At 34.8% G+C, this 21,425-nt stretch overlaps 1 long non-coding RNA gene across 1 annotated transcript; it reads right to left on the bottom strand.

Annotated features, from left to right (window-relative positions):
- Positions 1-1,807: 1,807 nt before the first annotated feature.
- Positions 1,808-21,203, bottom strand: LOC125931790 (uncharacterized). The gene is made up of 3 exons (XR_007460491.1): positions 21,125-21,203; positions 20,732-20,836; positions 1,808-2,741 (listed from the first exon to the last, which is right to left on the bottom strand). It is a non-coding gene; the product is annotated as an uncharacterized LOC125931790 (long non-coding RNA).
- Between the last annotated feature and the right edge of the window lie 222 nt (positions 21,204-21,425).

The raw sequence follows: 21,425 nt of genomic DNA, 5'->3' as shown, positions 1-21,425 counted from the left end.
GGGCAGATGGGTAAAATAAAGGGATTAAGAGGTACAAACTTGGAGTTGTAAAATAAGTAAGTCATGGAGATAAAAAGGACAGCATAAGTAAAACAGTCAATAATATTGTAATGATACTGTATGGTGACATGTGGTGACTACAGTTATGGTGAGCACTGAGTAGTATAGGATTGTTGGATCAATAGTTGTACATCTGGAACTAACATAGCATTTTATGTTCATTACGCTTCAATAAAACCATCAGATTCTGCCACTGACTAGCCATGTGACTTTGGGCATGTTAAGCATTTCTGTGTCTCAATTGCTTCATCTGTGAAATGAGATAATAGTGCCTACCTCTGTGAGTATTTAATAAGTTAATATTTCTAAGTTTCTATAGTAAATTCTATATAAATATGTGCTTACAAATAAATGAATTCTTAGCATTTTACATAGTATAAAATAACTTTATGCATATCTATCTAAATGTGGTGGCCAAAGACTGAATTCAGATTAATGTCTCCAGGAGGAAATCATTAAAGCTAATTATATATCTTTGCATACATAACATTTTTATTAGTAAAAATGTTCTATTTTGTTGCTTGTTTTGTTTTGTTTTTTATTTTTGGCTAGTAGTTGTAGTTGATTATTTCTCTTTCTCTCTCAAGCCTGAGGTTGTTTCCTGACAGGGGACTTTTATGGCTATGAATAAATAAAAATGTACTTGAATATCCTCCAGTTAGTTTAAATTTTATATCACAACAGTAACTCAGGTTCAACCAGCACTTTCATTTGTTAATGCCTCCAACTGAGGTGTGGTACGTTACTTTATAGTAACATATACTTTATTTTTTCCATAAACTCATATACTAAATACTTAAACGTGAACATATTCACGTACTGGTAATATGAGCACTCTAAGGAGTTATGTTAGTTATTAAAACCCTGACTTCCTAGGTAGAGATATAAGTGAATGTGACTGTGTTTAAGGTCTTTCTTTTTCCATGTTTAAGTGATCTATGTAGTCATTTTGTTCCTGATTTGTTTTAAGTATAATTAACATGCAGTGCTATATTAGCTGCCAGTGTGTGATATAGTTATTCAACAACTCTACACATTACTTATTGCTCATCACGATAAGTGTGCCCTTAATCCCCTTTATCTACTTCACCCATGCCCCCATCCATGTCCCCTATAGCAACCACTAGTTTGTTCTCTGTATTTAACAATGTTTTTGTTTGTATTTTTATTTTTTTATTTCATAAATTCCATATATGAGTGAAATCACATGGTATTTGTCTTTCTCTGACTGACTTATCTTGCTTAGCATAATAATCTTTATGTCCATCCATGTTGTTGCAAATAGCAAGATCTTATTATTCTTTTTTATGGCTGATTAATATTCCAGTGTGTGTGTGTGTGTGTGTGTGTGTGTATACACTTCTTTTTTCATTCATCTATCACTGGACACGTGGGTTGCTTCCATAATTTGTCTGTTGTAAATAGTGCTGCACTAGTAAACAGAGGGGTGCCTATACCTTTCCAAATTAGTGTCTTTGTTTTCTTTGGGTAAATATCATAAAACTTATAGAAGAAAATATAGGTAGCAACTTCTTTTACATTGGTCATAGAAACATTTTTCTATATATGTCTCCTCTGGCAAGGAAACAAAGCAAAATTAAACTATTCAGATTACACCAAAATAAAAAGCTTTTGCACAGTGGAAAAAAAAAGACCACCTACTGAATGGAAGAAGATATATGCAAATGATGTATCTAATATTCCATTAATATCCAAAATATATTTTAAAAAGTATACAACTCAACATCATAAAACCATACATAACCTGATTTTAAAAGGACAGAGGACCTGAACAGACATTTTTCCAAAGAAGACATACAAATGGCCAACAGACACATGAGAAGATGCTCAACATCACTAATCATCAGGGAAATTCAAATGAGAGCCACAATGAGATATTGATGCTGATATTTTTTAAATTAGTTAAGTATTAGACAGGTCCTCTTACAATGGTTAGATGTCTAGGCTGGTGTTTCAATAATGCATTTCTTCTAAGAATAGACATCCAGAAAAAGGAGCCAAAAGGAAACATAATAAACACTCCCCTCTCTCCAAAATCTACATCTTCAGAATCTGTTCTAAGATTCAATGATTTTTAAGCTTACCAATCAATAAATAGACATTTGCCTATTATTCACGTGATTCACTTCTTCACTTCAAATACTCTATTATTCTTTCTCAGTAAATGGCATCCGTTTCCTCAATGCACACATATTACTCTGTACTGCACAACTAGAATGGACAATATGTGCTGAGTGATATTTATGTATTTGTTTGCTTACTTAATAAAGTCAGGATCAACATTACTCATTTTTCCTTTTGTCTCAGTTTCCAATATGACTCAACAAGGCAATATTTTAAAGAACATAACATCCTACCAAATACTCCAGAAACTGCAGCTCTTCATGTTCTATAAAAATACACTCACTGACCACAAGAACCTGGTTATTGTCTGGTAATATATCAAGTGGACCAGCAAATGTAGGACAGGGGTGTGGGGAGGACTCTCAGTTCAGTGTTCACAGAATGAAAAAGCACTCTTTTAGGGATGATGCCAAAACAGAATCAAGACTATACTTCAGTACCTACATTTTTCTCCAGTGCTGGTGGAATTCCTTAATCAGAGAAATAGACTCTTCTGAGGAATCCATGGGGAATCTGCTGGTTTAATTCATTTATGCCTGAAAAAAAAAGCATACAAGAGTAGTGGTCAAGTTCAGCACGAAAAAGATGTTCATAGAGGGCTGTGATATTTCAGCAGGTGGATACTGAGACCCCAAAATGGATTATATGGGTGAAAAATATACAGAGAGAGTTATATTTAGTTGATAGTGGTAGCAAAGTCAAATGGGATCCCTTTACCCTCCGACATATTTTTCTGACTTGGCAACCTTTGGAAAGGGTGAGAGATGATAAGAATGTCAGTGGCAGAGGTCACATGTCCCTCCTTGGTCACAAGGAGCTCTTAACTGTGATGAACTAGCCTAGCAAAATCCTAGTTTCTAGTCAAACACAACACAATTGGAGGGTATAAACCGTCATTTTCTCAGTTGGGGATCTTTTCAGAGTTCTCACAACAACAACCACTTCACTGATTAGTGAATACACATGGAAGGGTATCCAAATGGCTACTGTCAACACAGTTGATGCTGAGACAGATTAACTTCTACAAAACACTGCCTTGCAGGTACCATCGCAAGGCTTGTAAAAGGGTTCTCATGTGAGGTAATTTGGGGGCACCAAAAACTATATTTCACTACTCTTTACTCCATGTTACCCAATGATCCCTTGCCCAGGCTTGCCACATTGCCTGAAATATCCCATTATAGGTTCAATTCTTTAAGGCACTGTGTCTTCAGGGATTTCTTAGTAAATGAAAATGCTGCAAGGAAGATTTTCACATTAATCCATTAACTGTAGTGAATCATATAAGCTAGTTTTCACCTTAGAAAGTGGACATGATGAAATACAAATGGAGATATATTTTACTTAGTAGAAGAAGGGAAATAAAGGAACATAGATGGGGACAGTTTTAGGTGGTGAAATATATTAGAATTACCAGGGAAACTAGATTATATCATAAGTGTTGGCAGAGAATTCTACAAAAGAGAGGAGTGGGCAGGAAACATAGAAGGCAGGCAACCAACATAATAGCTTCCACCTAAACAAATTTGTATCGATCTAATCCTTTTAAGAACCTTTTCTCATCTAGACTCCAAGCTTCTTGGGGAGGGGTCTCCTTTAAAAGTGACTAGAGTTAAAATGCCAGCTTCAGTTGGGAAATCTTGAACCACTTGCTTTCTGTTCTTCTACCTACCCTAACCTCAGTTTCTTCCTCTTGTACAATGAGTACAATAATGTATACTCCTGGGGTGTATTGTTAAAATTACCTGAAATATCCCAAGTAAAATCCAGTAAGACAGTGCTTAGCACATAATAGATGCCAATACATATCATTTGTCCTTTTCTTCTGGCCTCCAACATATGCTAAATAAGATGTTTGGTATACAGGGACTTCTCAATAAATGCTTTAAAAAGACTTGATGAAGAAAAAAATAGCAGTGAGGATAAAATAGACTAGAGTAAGCCAAAGGCATTCCCAGGAGCCCAGAATCCATAGTAGTCTGTCATGGGGGCTAGGAAAGAAATCTACTGGTCCTTTGTTGTATGTGAAGGCATAGCCAGGACTATCCAAATACTACTTGAGTGGGACAGATATGTGAAGACAAACTAGAACAATATTTCATAGGGACAGAATTCAGTGACTGAGAAGAGTTACAGACTAATCATAAACATCACCAGACAAATCCAGCTGGACAGAAACAGATTTAATTAAAGTGGTGAATATTCTCAGGCACTTTTAAAAAATCTTTTTACTTATTATATTTCAGGGACAGGAATCATGTAAGATATCAAAAAGATGGTGGGGGTCACTTCATCAGTTTCTTCTAGAAAAATCATATGCCCTAAAAGTATTCTGTGTTACTTTCTGGTTTTTTTCAACTCCTAAGACAGGACACATAAGCTGAGAGAAAGCAAGGTATAGGGGGGAAAATACAGGTCATAGACATAGGACACCTGCTTCTAGTCTTCACTTTACCACTAATTGGTGAAATGACTTTGGAAAAATTACTTTTATCTCTGGGCCTCAATATTTCATCTGTAAAATTTAATAGTTAGACTGTATTATCCCTGAGGTTCCTTTGAGTTCTCACAGTTTAAAACTAGTACAAAGCTTGATTTGATTAGCCTGGGAATAAGGTGAATAAGTGGATCCTAAGTTTACCTCCACCCAGGAATACGCCAAATAGCCACACCAGTGCATCTAACCCAGGCAACAACCCAAAGCTTGGCAAAACAGACTTTCCATTGTTAATCCTAGAGAAGAGATCACATAAAAATGGTAGTAGGGAAAGAAATGTGGTTATGAACCAAACTCCTGGTCAGACTAACCACACATGGGTGGGACACCACAAGCATGGAAAAGAAGAGGAATAAGCCCCACAGCAGGCACCCCAGATACAAAGGACCTGCACTGGGCAGATGAGTCCTCATAACATTTGGCTTTGAAAAACAGTGGGGCTTAAATTTGCACTTTTACACTAAGAACAGCTTAACTCTGGGTGCTTTAAAAATCAGCATTTTTAACTGTGGAAGAGCCAGAGGGAAAATTGAATCCCAGCTATTAAAGAGACAGTATAATAAACAACCCACCCTGAAAGATACAACATAGAAGCAGCAGTTTAAAAAGTGCCTGAGGTATATAGGAAGGAGATTTATTTACTAATTTCAGAACATGTGCTGGAGTAACAAGGATATTTAAAAGACTTCAAGGACAAAAGAACTGGTGGTCATGATTTCTCTCCCCATTGGCAACCTAGATAGCCAGATACCTGCTGAAACCAACTTGAACACTCTTCACCTAGTTTCCAAACACTGCAGGCCCCATCCCCATGTTCTGCATAGTTGCCTGTCCAGTACAACCCACTCAAAAGTAGTCCTTCCAAAGTGAATCCTGCCCTGGAGATAAGGAAAGATAACTACACACACAACCCAACCATGGCCCCAGCAGTGGGCTGGGGGCAGATATCTTGTCTGACTGCCAGCTCCACCTGCCAACAAAACTTCACAAAGAGAAAGCCCTTTTAATTTGGGGTCACTGCAACCCCAAGAGACAGACTGTAGGCAAACATCTAGGTCTGACTGCAGGTTCCACCCATCAAGTAAATCTTCTCAGGGGACAATGTAGGGAGAACACTCTGAAGTTCAGTGCAAAAGCATCCCCAGAAAAAGGCAGGCATCTGGTCTGACCCAAGTATAATAATAAGGCAACCCTAGACTGGCCCCTTCAAGGTACAAGGACAAAAACCTGCCTACAACAGGCAAAGTAGGCCCTTACAGCCTACTGGACTTAAGGCAAACACAGTTCAACCGCCATAGTAAGGTGCACGCAACACACATAGAAGACACCCCTGAAGTACCTGGTTCCAGTGACCAAGAGACATTGCCCTACAGTGCACTGCAGGACTTCATCTTCATAAGGCCATTACTGTCAAGATCAGACCATAACTGAACTTCCTAATACACAGAAACAAACACAGAAATTTAAACAACATGAGGAGACAGGTGAATATGTTCCAAGCGGAAGAGCAGGGAAAAATCACAGCAAAGGAGTTAAATGGAATGGAGATTGGCAATATGCCTGAGACCTTCAGCAAAGAGACAGAAAATGTAAGAGAGAGAGAGAGAGAGAGAGAGAGAACCAGTCAGAGATGAGGAACTCAATAACTGAACTTAAAAATACACTAGAAAGAATATATAGTAGATTAGAGGAAATAGGAAAACAGATCAGCGACCTGGGAGACAAGTTAATAGAAACTAACCAAGCTAAATGGCAAAGAAAAATTAATAAAAAATGGGAATAGGTTAAGGGAACTCAGTGACTTCATAAGTTGTAATAATATTGGAATTATAAGGATTCCAGAAGGAAAAAAAGAGAATAAAAGGACAGAAAATTAATTTGACAAAAAAAAAGCTGAAAAATTCCCTAATGTGGGGAAGGAAACAGACATCCAGATTCAGGAATCACAGAGAGCTACCAACAAAATGAAGCCAAGGAGCTTGCCCCAAGACACATAATAATTAAAATGGTAAAAAGTAGTGATAGAGAGCTTTAAAAGGAGCAAGAAAAAAAAAAAACCAGTTACATAAAAGGGAAACCCCATAAGGCTGTCAGCTGATATTTCAGCAGAAATGTTTTCAGGGAGTGGGATGATATTTTAAAAGTGTAAAAAAACAGTAAAAAAAAGAAACTGTAAAAAAAGAAAAAAAACTGCAGAAAAAATATTCTATCAAGCAAGGCTACTATTCAAGATAGAAGAAGAGTTTAATAAAGAGTTTCCAAGACAAACACAATTTAAAGGAGTTCATCACCACTAAACTTACCTTACAAGAAACATTAAAGGAAATTCTTTGAGTGGAGAGAAAATGCCATAATCAGAAGAAATTTAGAAAAGGAAAAATTTTTACAAGTACATAGAAACATAATAAAAGTAATAGATTGATCACTTATAAAACCAGTGTGGAGGTTAAAGCACAAAAGAAGTAAATCAATTATATCAACAAAAATCAGTCAATTAATTCACATAATAAAAGGATACACAGTATGACATCTATATATATAACATGGAGGGTGGAGTAAAAATTTAGTGCTTACTTAAAATGGTTTTAAACCTAAGCAACCATCAACTTAATATAGATTCCTATATACATAGTATGTTATATATAAACCTAATGGTAACCACAAATAAAAAAACCTATAATGGAATTGCAAAAAGTATAGTGAGAGGAACCCAAGCATATCGCTAAAGAAAGCCATCAAACTACAAGGGAAGAGAGCAAGAAAAAAAGGAACAGAAAAAAAATACAACTGTAAAACAAGTAACAAAATGGCAGTAAGTGCATACTTATCAATAATTACTTTGATTATAAATGCACTAAATGGTACAAAGACACAGGGAGAAATAAATGTACAAAAAAGCAACACCCATCTATGTTCTGCATACAAGAGACTCATGACAGACCTGAAGAAATCTGCAGATTGAAAGTGAAAAGATGTAAAAACATTTATCATGCAAATGGAAGGGAAAAAAAACTGGTAGCAGTACTTATATCAAACAAAATAGACTTTAAAACAAAGATTGTAACAAAAAACAAAGGACACTTTAAAACAAAGATTGTAACAAAAAAACAAAGTATTCTTTCATGTAATCATGAAATAAACAAGAATATATAACAATTGTAAATATTTATGGACTCAGAATGGGAGCACCCAAAGAAATAAAGCAAGTATTAACAGATATAAAAGCAAAAATCTATAATACAATAAGAGACTTTAACACTCCACTTAAAACAATGGATAGATCATCCAGACAGAAAATCAACAAGGAAACAGTAGCTTTGAATGATACATTGGAAAAGATGGAATTAATATATATTCAGAACATTTCATTCAAAAGCAGTCAAATGCACACTCTTTTCAAGTGCATATGCTACATCTTCCAGAATATATCACATATTAGGCCACAAAAAAGTCTCATTTTTTTTAAAGTCGAAATCATATCTTGATTCTTTGTCAACAGCAATGGTATGAAACTAGAAATCAATCAAAAGAAAAATCTTGAAATAACACAAATACATGGAGGCTAAATAAAATGCTAGTCAACCATTAATGGGTCAACCAAGAAATCAAGGAAAGGGGCACTTGGGTGGTTCAGTCAGTTAAGCATCCAACTTGAGCTCAGGTCACAATCTCATGGTTCATTAGTTCAAGCCCTGCACTTCAGATTCTGTGTCTCCCTCTCTCTCTACCCCTCCTCTGCTGATGTTCTATCTCTCTCTCTCAAAATTAAATAATCTTTATTTTAAAAAAATAAATCAAGGATAAAATAAAATAACAAGTGGAGAGAAATGAAAATAGAAGCACAATAGTCAAATATCTTTGGGATGCAGCAAAGGCTGTTGTGAGAAAGAAGATTATAATAACACAGGCTTACCTAAGGAATAAAAACAACCTCAAATAAATAACCTAACCTTAGACTTAAATGTGCTAGAAAAATAAAAAAATCAAAGCCCAAAGCCAGTAGAAGGAAGGTAAAAATAATGATTAGAATAGAAATAAATGACATGGAGACTAAAAAAACAAAAAACAAAAAACAAACAAAAAAACAGATCAATAAAACTAGGAACTGTTTCTTTGAAAAGACTGAAAAAAATTGTTAAACCTTTAGCCAGGCACAAAAAAGGTAAATAAATAAAATCAGATGAAGAAAAAGAAATAGCAACTGACACCAGAGAAATAGAAAGAATTTGTATTGACATGACAAAAAAATGTATGCCAAAAAATTGTACAACCTAGAAGAAATATATAAATCCATGCGAATAATAACCTTTCTAAATACAATCAGGAAGTAATAAAAAAATGAAAAGACAGATTACTAGCAATGAAATGGACTCAGTAATCATAAACTCCCAGCAGACAAAGTCCAGGAACAGATGCCTTCGTGGGTGAATTCTACCAAACATGAAAAGAAGAGTTACTACCTATACTTCTCAGAGCATTTCAAAAAATAAAAGAGGCAAGAAACCTTCCAAATTCATTCTATAAGGCCAGCATTGCCCTAATACTAAAAACAGTTAAAGACACTACATAAAACTACAGACCAATATCTCTAATGAGCCTAGATGAAAAATCTCCAACATAATATTAGCAAACCAAGTCCAATAATACCTTTTAAAAAGTCACTAGGGCACCTGGGTGGCCCAGTGGGTTAAGTATCTGACTTCAGCTAAGGTCATGATCTTGTGGTTCATGAGTTCAAGCACCACATCGAGCTCACTGCTGTCAGTCAGCACAGAGCCTGCTTCAGATCCTCTGTGCCCCTTTCTTGCCCCTCCCCCACTTGTGTTCTCCAAAATAAATAAATAAATATTTTGCTAAAAATCAGTCACCATGATCAAGTGGGATTTACTTTTTTTTAATATTTTTTAATATGAAATTTATTGTCAAATTGGTTTCCATACAACACCCAGTGCTCAGCCCAACAGGTGCTTTCCTCAATGCCCATCACCCACCCCCCTCCTTCCCACCCTCCCATCAACCCTCAGTTTATTCTGTTTTTAAGAGTCTCTTATGGTTTGGCTTTCTCCCTCTCTAACTTTTTTTTTTCCTTCCCAGGCACATGAAAAAATGCTCAACGTCACTCCTCATCAGGGGATTTACTTTTGAGATACAAGTGTGTTTTGATATTCTCAGATCAATCAATTAGATACACCACATTAACAGGAGAAAGGATAAAAGCCACATGTTCAACTCAATACATGCAGACAAAGCATTTGACAAAGTACAGCATCCATTCATGATAAAAACCCTCAACAAAGTAAGCTTAGAGGGAACATACCTCAACATAACGCCATATAATGCCATATAGCCATATACGCCATAAAGCCATATAATGAAAAGTACACCTAACATCATACCTAATGGGGAAAACCTGGGAGTTTTTTTTTTTTTTTTTTTTTGTAAAATTTGGAACAAAACAAGGATATCCATTCTCGCCACTTTTATTCAACATAGTACTTGAAATCTTATCCACAGTAATCAGAAAAGGGAAAAAAAGGCATCCAAATTGGTAAGGAAGAAGTAAAACTGTCACTATTGGGGCGCCTGGGTGGCTCAGTCGGTTAAGCATCCGACTTTGGCTCAGGTCATGATCTCACAGTCTGTGAGTTCGAGCCCCGCGTCAGACTCAGTGCTGACACCTCAGAGCCTGGATCCTGTTTCAGATTTTGTGTTTTCCTCTCTCTCTGACCCTCCCCCCGTTCATGCTCTGTCTCTCTATGACCCCAAAATAAACAAATGTTTAAAATAAAATAAAATAAAATAAAATAAAATAAATAAAAACTGGCACTATTTGCAGATGATATGATACTCTATATAGAAAACCCTAAAGATACTACCAAAAAACTGCTAGAACTGATAAATGAATTCAGCAAATTTGCAGGAAACAAAATTAATATAAGGAAGTATTTTGCATTTCTGTACACTAATAATGAAGTAGAAGAAAGATAAATTAAGAAAACAATCCCAATTACAATTGCATCAAAAATAATAAAACACAGAGGAACAAATTTAACCAAGAAGGTGAAATATGTACTCTAAAACTATAAAATACTGATGAAAGAAACTTAAAATGACACAATTAAATGGAAAGATATTTCTTGATCACCGATTGGGAGAATAAATATTGTTAAAATGTCCATACTACCCAAAGAAATCTATACATATAATGCACTTCCTATAAAAAATACCAGCAGTATTTTTCACAGAACTAGAACAAATAATCCTAAAATTGGACATGGAACCAATAAAGACCCCAAATACCCAAAACAATCTTGAAAAAGAAGAATAAAACTGCAGATATCACAATCCCAGATTTTAAGATATACTAGGAAGCTGCAATAATCAAAACAACATGGTACTGGGACAAAAATAGATAGAGATCAGTGGAGCAGAATACACAGCCCAGAAACAAATCCACACATTATTATCAATTAAGCTATAACAAAGGAGAGAAGAATATATATTTGGAAAGATATGGTGTTGAGAAACCTGGACAGCTACATGAAAAAGAATGAATTTGGACAACTTCCTTACACTATATACAAAAATAAACTCAAAATGGATTAAAGACCTAAATGTGAGACCTGAAACCATAACATTCCTTGAAGAAAACATAGACAGTAATTTCTTTGACATGGGCCATAACAACATTTTCCTAGGTATGTTTCATCTGGCAAGTGAAACAAAAGCAAAATTAAATTGTTGGGACAACACCAAAATACAAGACTTGCACACAGTGAAGGAAACCATCAACAAAACAAAAAAGCAACCTACTGAAAGGGAGAAGTTATTGAAAATGATATGAATAATAATGGGTTATTTCCAAAATATATAAAGGACCTATACAACTCAACACACAAAAAAATGATCTGGTTAAAAATGGGCAGAGGACCTAAAAAACTTTTTTCCAAAGAAGACATACAGATGACCAACAGACACATGGAAAGATGCTCAACATCACTAATCATCAGGGAAATATAAATCACAACCATAATGAGATATCACCTTACACATGTCAGAATGGCTAAACTCAAAAGTACAATAAATAACAAGTGTTGGTGATGATGTGAAGAAAAATAAACACTTGAGCACTGTTGGTGGGACTGCAAATTGGTGCAGCCACTGTGAAAAAAAGTGTGGAAGTTCCTTGAAATAATTAAAAATATAATTACAATAGATACAATAATTCCACTACTGGGTATTTGCCCAAAGAAAAAGAAAACACTAATTCTAAAAGATATATGTACCCCTATGTTTATTGCAGCATTATTTACAATAGTCAAGATATGAAAGCAACCCAAGTGCCTATCCTTAGTTAATGGATTAAAAAAAGGTATAGAAAGCGATATTACTCATCCATAAAAAATAATGTGATCTTACCATTTGCAACAACATTAACTGACCTAGAAGATATAATGCTAAGTGAAATAAAGACACTGTCTCTATTTTTTAAGCTCAAAAAAACTGAGATTTTATCAGTGGATTTAAGCTAACGTATCCATGACCAAGAAGTAGAAGATGTTATGCACAAACTTCACTGAGACCATGCAGGCACTTTCCCAGGAGTCTTTTATTTTTTTAATTTTTTTAATTTTTTTTAATTTTTTTAATGTTTATTTTTGAGAGGGAGAGAGAGAAAGAGAACGAGTAGGAGAGGGGCAGAGAGAGAGGGAGACAGAATCCAAAGCAGGCTCCAGGCTCTGAGCTGTCAGCACAGAGCCTGACACAGGGCTCAAACCCACGAACCATAAGATCATGACCTGAGCTAAAGTCACACATCTAATTGACTGAGCCACCCAGGTGCCCCCAGTAGTCTTGTTTTAAATAATTCATGGGAACCATCACAGATCCAAGAAAAATGAAGGACAGTACCAAGGGAGGAGAGTAAGGGAGAGGTTTTAAACAATTTGTACCCTTCATATATTATGCTAAACTTTCTCATCAGCCTACACATGGACTAAATCATTCAACAAGTTCAGTCAACACAATCGTCTTGAGCATCTGGAGCAGTACACAGTTTTTCTTTTTTTTTTTTTTTGTCAGTATGCTGACAATTCAATGAGCCTTATATTTTTTTCAATTGCTGGTAGAAGTGATGGAATATTTTTTAAAAATATTAAATTTTAGAATTTTTTATTAATAATCTATTAATCTATATTAATGCTTTGTTGTTAAGAAACAAAGTAACTGAGGGCTAGAGAAAGTAAGCTATCCCTTCTTAGTTACATTACAACTTAATGGCAAAGCCACTACTAGAACGTACATTTTAATTAAAAAGCTTTGGGTTCTTTTATCTACATCACACTTCCAACTCTACACTCTCTAATATGTTAGTGGATACTTTAGTTCTCATATAGTCAGACCATTTGGATGTAAGCTTTGTTTACTTTATTAAGGGCTGTCAATCTTTAAATAGACACCAGTGTGTAAATCATTCAAAACACATGTCCTTCATTTTTGTTTCTTCAATGCAATAAGAACCAGTGTTCTTACTACATGCAGAAAAAAAATCAACACCTATTCCTATCTCTTCCCTATCTCTCTTTTTATCCCCATTCCTACATACAGAAACACAGACATACAGACATCCATTTTCACTGGCATGCAAGACTGGATAAAGTAACGAAAATGGGACAAATGTTCTTTTTTGTCCAGTCCTTTCCTGCTGCTACAATTTGCTATATTATCAGTCTAGGGAAAAAGAATTAAGTGACGAGATGAGCAATACCTTGTTGTAAATCAAGTTACCATGCTGGAGAGAAAAAGAAGACATGCGTCTCTACTTGAAAGCTGGTAGACTGTCAGCAGCAACACAATACACAAAATGAGAGAGAAATTGAATAAAATCGATTGCTAAATTGAGCAAGTCAAGTACTAAGCTCTATAGAAAGCTGCCATATATGTAGGGTACAAACCCAGCATAGTTTTTAATGTGGTTGGGTCATTCCATATGGCCTTTCTAAAAGCAGTGATTTTATTAATCCATAAAACTCATATTTCTATTTCTCATTTTTTTTTCATCTTTAAGCCTTATAATAGTTATGTTCCTTATAAATAATTTAAGGTTGAAGCTTGACCAAGCATAATGTTTCCATGTGCTGAAAGAAATCTGACAGGTGGAAGGCAGGTGTAACCTAACTTTTCCAGTATAATTTCAATCCAATTGCACATGACATTTTGCAAATTTTATGGAAGAATTCTAAGCAAAGTAATTAGAAGTATGTATTAGGTATTTGCATGGTGATTAATACCCCTGAAAGAGAGGTGCCCTCAATCATACTATTCTCACAAATAGTGAAACTGAAAAGTGAGGAAGTTTGCTCCTTTGTTCAGGTTTATACCCCTAACCAGTCCCAAAAGAGTACAATCTAAAGCTCAATTTTCTGATCCATGCTTGCCGAAAATATAATTTAGAACAGATTTCAGGGATGCATGTCTCAAGGTTCTTCCTCTACTTCCTCTTAGATAAGAAAGCATAGACATGGAGGGTGGGGTATATAGAGCAGGAGGATGTGGAGAATAACCACATCATCACGAGACAGACTATCCTAAAACCTTGTACCTGTTAGTTAGTTAGTTAGTTAGCTAGTTAGTTTCTCAGAGTTCTGTTGATGGTTGGGTCAGATGGTTACGACACTGAGCTCCTAAACTTAAGTATGTGGATTAGATTTCATTAATTCTCTCTGTAATATAGCCATATATTGTATTCTGAACCTGTGACAGTCATCCTGTAACTACAAATCCTTGGCCCTATGGAAAAAAACTCCAATTATTACCCATACTACACTTGAAAAATAGTAAGCACAATAAATATTGGTTAAAGAGAAAGTATTTTACCTATGCTTTCTATGATCCCCATTTTTAATCTACTTTATTCCCTATTTTATCTGTTTTACTCCCCCCCACTTCTTAGTTCACATGGCTTCAATATAAGAAAAGAATAACCAATTTTGAAATTGGTACATATTAATCCCCATGACCTATTTTACCCATCCCACCATCCACCTCCCCTCTGATAACCATCAGTTTGTTCTCCAAACATGAGTCAGTTTCTCATTTTTTTTTGTTTCTTAAATTCCACATATGAATAAAATCATGTGGTATTTTTCTCTCTTTGACTGATTTCTTAAGCATAATACTCTCTAATTCCATCCACATCATTGCAAGTGGCAAGATTTCATTCTTTTTTTATGACTAATATTCCATTACATATACATATGGCGTGTGTGTGTGTGTGTGTGTGTGTGTGTACATTCACTTTATACATTCATCAGTCACTGGACACTTGTGTTGTTTCCATAATTTTTCTATTGTAGATAATGCTGCTATAGACATCAGGGTGCGTGTATCCCTTTGAATTAGTAGTTTTGTATTCTTTAGGTAAATATCTAGTAGTTCAATAGGTCGATCATAGGGTAGTTCTATTTTTAACTTTTTGAGGAACTTCCATGCTATTTTCCAGAGTGACTCCACCAGTTTGCCTTCTTACCAAAAGACCACCTTTCTCCACATCCTTCCCAATGCCTGTTGTTTCTTGTGTTGTTGAATTTAGCCATTCTGACAGGTGTGACATGATATCTCATTGTAGTTTTGATTTCTATTTCCCTGATGATCAATGATGTTGAGCATTTTTTTTATGTGACTGTTTGCCACCTGTATTCTTCTTTGGAAAAATGTCTATTCATGTTTTCTGCTCATTTTTAATTGGATTATTCTATTTTGTAGGGTTTAGTTTTATAATTTCTTTATATATTTTGGATAGTAACCCTTTATCAGATATGTCATTTGCAAATATCTTTTCTCATTCTTTAGGTTCCCTTTAGGTTTTCATGATTTTTTCCTTTGGTGTGCAGAAGATTTTTATTTTTATGAAGTCCCAGGAGTTTCTTTTTGCTTTTGTCTCCTTTGCCTCGGGAGCTATATCTAGAAAGAAGTTGCTATGGCCAATATCAAAGCGGTTACTGTCTGTGTAATCTCCTAAAACTTTTATGATTTCAAGTCACCACATTCAGGTATTTAATCCATTTTGAATTTAGTTTTGCGTATGGTGTAAAAAAGTGGTCCAGTTTCTTTCTTTCTTTTTTTTTTTTTTTTTTGCATGTTGCTGTTCATTTCTCCCAACACCATTTTTTGAAGAAACTCTCTTTTTCCCATTGGATATTTTTTCCAGCTTTGTTGAAATTTAATTGACCATATAGTTGTGGGTTCATTTCTGGGTTTTCTATCCTTTTCCATTGATTGATGTGTCTATATTTGTGGCAGCACAATACTGTATGATCATTAAGGTTTGTAATATAACTTGAAGTCATAAATTGTGAAGCTTAATTTAAAACAAAATTTTTTTCTATAGTTTGTAGTCACTGTCTTACTAATTTATTCACCTTTGTAATCAGGGTGTCTCTATTTATACATATTGATGTGACATCAATCACAAATGTCAAGAACACATTTCCTTCTGGAGGTTTGGAATTAAATGGCTGTTGAAAAAACACATCTGATAAATAATAAATCAATCTATCTTTTAGATGTCATTTATTTTCTGGCACAACATTTGGTCTGACACACTCAAAATAGAGGAACCACTCAGCATAACATATTTTCAGTTTTAAAGAACTTGGGGTGCCTGGGTGTCTCAGTCAGTTAAACATCAGACTCTTGATTTTGGCTCAGGTCATGATCTCACAGTTTGTAAGTTTGAGCCCTGCGTCATGCTCTACACTGGAAGTGTGGAACATGCTTGGGATTCTCTCTCTCTCCCTCTATCTCTCTTCTCTTCCCCCACTCACTTGCATATGTGCTCGCTGTCTCTCAAAATTAATAAATAAACTTGAAAAAATAAAGAACCAACTCACAGGTCACCTTGTATCACCTAAAAATGAGTAGATATTCCAAACAGTAAATAAGTATCATTAATGTTATCCTATAAATAAAGTGTAAAAATTATTTTAGCATCTAAAAATAAGTCATTAACCTATAAGAAATATCTGGTAAAAGATGGGGGAAAATGTGTACTCTAAAAACTATAAAAAAAAAACTATGAAAAAATCTATGAAAGAAATTGAAGACAACACAAAAACATGGAAAGACATTCCATGCTCATAGATTGGAATAACAAATATTGTTAAAATGTATATACTACCCAAATCAATCTACATACATATACATATACATATACATATACATATACATATATGTATATTCAGTCAAGTGTCCATTGACTGATGAATGGATAAAGAAGATGTGGTGCATATATATCACACCATTATATTTTCATATATATAATGGAATATTACTCAGCCATCAAAAAGAATGAAATCTTGTCATTCACAATGAAATGAAAGGACTTTGGGATTATTATGCTAAGTGAAATAAGTCAATCAGCAAAAGACAGATACAGTATGTTTTCACTCATAAGTGGAATTTAAGAAACAAAACAAAGGAGCATAGGGAAAAATAGAGGGAGACAAATTAAGGATTAGACTCTTGACTATAGAGAACAAAGTGATGGCTACACAAGGGGAGGTGGGTGGAGGAATGAGTTAAATACCTGATGGTAATTAGGGAGTGCACTTGTTGTGATGAGCATGGAGTGTTGTATGGAAGTGTTGGATCACTAAATTTTATACCTGCAACTAATATTATACTATATCTTAGGTAACTGGAATTAAAAAAAAAACATTTAAAAAAGAAATATCTGGTAATATGTTATTAGCTTATGAGAAATATCTAAATATGATCTACCAAGTAAAGCTGAAAAGAGTTTTAACTGAGTAACTATAATTATAACTAAATTACATGCTCTCTTCTGCTTCTGAGAATGTGGAAGAAGCCTTGCCATTCCCTTTTGTAAATAGTGTGGCATTGAGCAAAAGCTTTTGGAAGAAACAAATATATTTTCAATAAGTAAGGAAGGAATTGAAGGGCTTTTTGAGTTCATGACTTACAGTGCATATATTTTAGGTACCTAGTGAGATAGTAATTATGCTGTCCAAGGTACATTTGAGCCTAAATGGGCAGCATTGGCTCATGTTCTGGGCTCAGATCATGCTTTTCATGATCCACCTGCCGATCATGGCCAATGGTTTAAACTTTTGTTTCCTCACTAGCTAGTTAGATTTAGTGAATTTCTTGGCCCGTACCCATCCCCAGACTTGATTTTGATTAAACTCCTGTACTTCTGATGATTTCTCAGGAACTCTGTCTGCATCTTGATTTCTGGCTGATACTAAAGCAGTCATTGCTACAAGTAAAAGTTATTCCTCTGAAGCACACTCTCCTCTATGGATTATCTTTCAATGACTATACCAAGAAAACCCACTTTAATTTTCAAGTCCCAGATATTATGCTGTTATATGATAAGCAGTAATAGTCAAGGCACTAATGACTATACCCTTTTCTGTATTCACATACTACCAATTGTTATAATATTAACTTCCTCACACTTTATTCTAAGGCTGTTTTACCTTTATTTTTACCCTGAAATCTTTACTCCTTTCTCAAATTTGGAATATCCTAGACCTCAGAACTTCCTGAGTACTTTCTGATGTTTTATAGCTTGCCCAAACTGTTGCACTGGCACATGATAATGCACAAAAGCATCCAGTACATGGCCAGGTCTGTGTTAATGTTTACTATATTATTTTGTTTATATTCATTTTCATTTTGGGTTTTTTCTGTGGGAACAGTAGAATAATTTTCTCCTATTCTGGCAAGAAAACCATAGTAAAGCCCAGCAAAGCAAAATTTGCTAAATTATCAGGGCCCTTGGGAGAAGCCTGAAGTGTGCCCCTTCATTCTTGAGTGATTTCAAAAGGACATCTTTAACATTTCCCAATGATTAATACATATGTCTCTTAATCCTTAAGCCTTATTCAGCAGTAATAAAAAAGTAAAATGAGCTCTGATGAGGTATCAGAGACCTAAGTTGCAGTCTTTTCTCTGTCATTGACTCACAGAGGTACTTGGTTAGGTCACTTCAATTCTCTGAACCTCAGCTTTTCCAGCTTTAAAATGCAAACTGTCAATCTATGTCACTTTTCAAAGCATAAAAGAATCTTAGGTGTTTTTCCATTGCTCCTGTAAGTGACAGGTTTTGAATCCGTTTCTAATAATTTCCTTTAACTCGTGGTCTGCAGACTGATTCTCTAGACCTATGGCACAAGACAAAGGCTTTTGGGATGTAACTTTAATGGGCAAGGGAAACAGCACTATCTGTAGTTCTTTCTTTCAGGATTAGGCAAGGGTCAGAAGAAAGAGTTTAATTTCCTTTTGGGTTCTGAGCATCTGATTGGTGCTAATAGTGTCTATAAAATGAAGGTATAAAGCATGCTTCTTTCTACTTTTCATTTCATTTAGTACACAGGGGGAAAATTGAGTTCATTCATTCCTAAGGGTCTCTAGGTGAAAATTCAGTGAGATTTTTGGAGGAATCAATGTCCCATTTTGTATTTATTCACCTTTACAATATTCTGTACCATACTGTACCAGCCCACACAGAATTGGTATATTAAATGATTCCTGTCTCACAGAAATGTAACTATTGCAAACATACAGTAAGAGAGAGCAGTACATGTGTTTACAAGTGCAAAGAATATTTTCTATAATAAAAAAATACCCCCTCTGATACTAAGTTCCTGGAGGATGACTTTCATGTGATCCAAATATTTACTAATGTGGCTGGTGGAATCTTTCCTTGGGATGAACAACTTGAATCCCATCTATAAGATTAATGCCTTTGCCACAATACCTGATATTTACAGCAGCTGCCTGAAAGAAATACTCCTTGCTGAATGATCCAAAGCTCTCTAACAAATTTAGCTCTAGTTGAATAAAATTATAACTTTTTTACTTCCCTGGAAAGATTAGAGCAGTATAAAATAAAGTCCATGAAAAAGAAATTAAAAAACAAAACGAAGTCCAAGGACACAACTGTTGACATAGAGAAAGGAAGGAGCAGAAAATCATTTGAGATTTTATCTTGGGTCATGTTGCACCATGGACATACATCCTTAACTTTTTTAAAATCTCTAAATGCAGCTTCTAGAAGTTACATGTTACTGATAGCCTTATCATTGGGTTTAAAGTTAGAAGGTGACTTCCTCAACATTTTCTACTTGAGCACAAAAGAAAAGCAACACGCAAACCAGAAAACAATTTTACTTACATTTTGTCAAAATATGTTGATGATGAGTATCTAAAAATGTAAATTTAATCTAAAATCATTTAACCCATTATTGATTTTAATGTACTGATTATTCTGATAGATAAAGCTTATGTGTGAGAAACAGAGTAAATAAGTCTCTTGTCTTCTTATTTCTCCTCTCTAATTATAAACATGTTTTGGTTGTTGTTGTTGTTTGTTATTGTTGTTGTTGCTCTGGAGTGCTTTCTTTGAAAGCAGAATCTTTACACTTAACATTAATTACAATTCACTTTTACAGTAAAAATATATAACTTTTATAAGCTGATAAGAATATGTATTCATGTTGGTAAATGTCTTGAGACATTATAGTTCTTATTTTTTAATCATAGCTCATTTTGAAAATAACAGAAATCTAACCATTTAAATAATTTATCAGAGAAACTATCACCTCCAAAAAGTTATAACTAAGAGTAGATAAAAAACATCCTGCATATTCTGCAAGTAATTCTACTTAATATAGAGTTGCTTAAATTACAAGTGTTCACAGGGCTATTTTATTCAATATCAATTGAGTAAAACACATTAGGAAAAAAACCTCTCCATGTCAAACTTAAATTTCTCCCTGTTCAAAGTTACCTCCCCCTTCCCACATTAAGCAGTCAAGTGTATAATTATTTTTGTTTGTGCAAATACTAAGGAAATGACATACAAGGATGGTCCAGGTTCATGATATCCATACCACCCTTAGATCTGACAGATTACCCAGAACTTGGTGTGAAGAGAACAGTTCTAGATATCAGTGGTAAAAGATACAGATAAGATCTAATTCATTAAAAACTGGAGCCTACCGTTTCAGTTTCTTTCTGTTTTCTCCAATGATTTCCGAAGAATTCAAGTGACAGCCACTTCAACAAGGATGCTATTGATCTGTACCTCAATTCCAGCTCCTTGTTCTGAGAAAAACCAACATCCTTTTCCATCACAAAAAGAAAACAAAAAAAAAAAAAACAAAAGAAAACAAAAAAAAACCAACCTCTTAAAAATGAGATAAAGAAAGACAAAAGGAAAGGAGTTAAAGAGTGAAAGATAAAGAAGAAAAAGAAAGAAAAGAAAGGGAGGGAGGAGGGAGACAAGGAGGGAAGAAAGAGTAAAAATAAAACAAAATATAATAAAGCCAAAACAAAAATGAATATAGCAAAGGTAAAGAAAAAAAAAGAAAGAAATAAAATTCTCAGCATTACCTAACCACTACCATGTTGGAAAACATGGTAGTGAGATGTCAGCGTGAAATATGCAAGCCTCTGTGCACAGTGAACATTTCCGTTTTCCAGGCGGTAGCTTGAGCTAGCAAGCTTGCCTGTGCTTGTTCTCTCTCTCTCTCTCCTCTCTCTCTCTTCTCTCTCTCTGTCTCTCTCTGTCCCTCTTTATCTCTGATTAATTATGAAGAACTATTTTATGGGCTGTAAATACAGGCTGCAAAGCTTCACACTAAGCAAATAAACTTTTGTTTCTATTTATAGGGCGACAGTGCATTGTCTTCCA

This window comes from Panthera uncia, chromosome X (genome assembly GCF_023721935.1).
Source record: "Panthera uncia isolate 11264 chromosome X, Puncia_PCG_1.0, whole genome shotgun sequence".
Taxonomy (NCBI): domain Eukaryota; kingdom Metazoa; phylum Chordata; class Mammalia; order Carnivora; family Felidae; genus Panthera; species Panthera uncia.
Note: the sequence above shows the minus strand (reverse complement) of the source record. Positions and strands in the feature narration are given on the sequence as shown.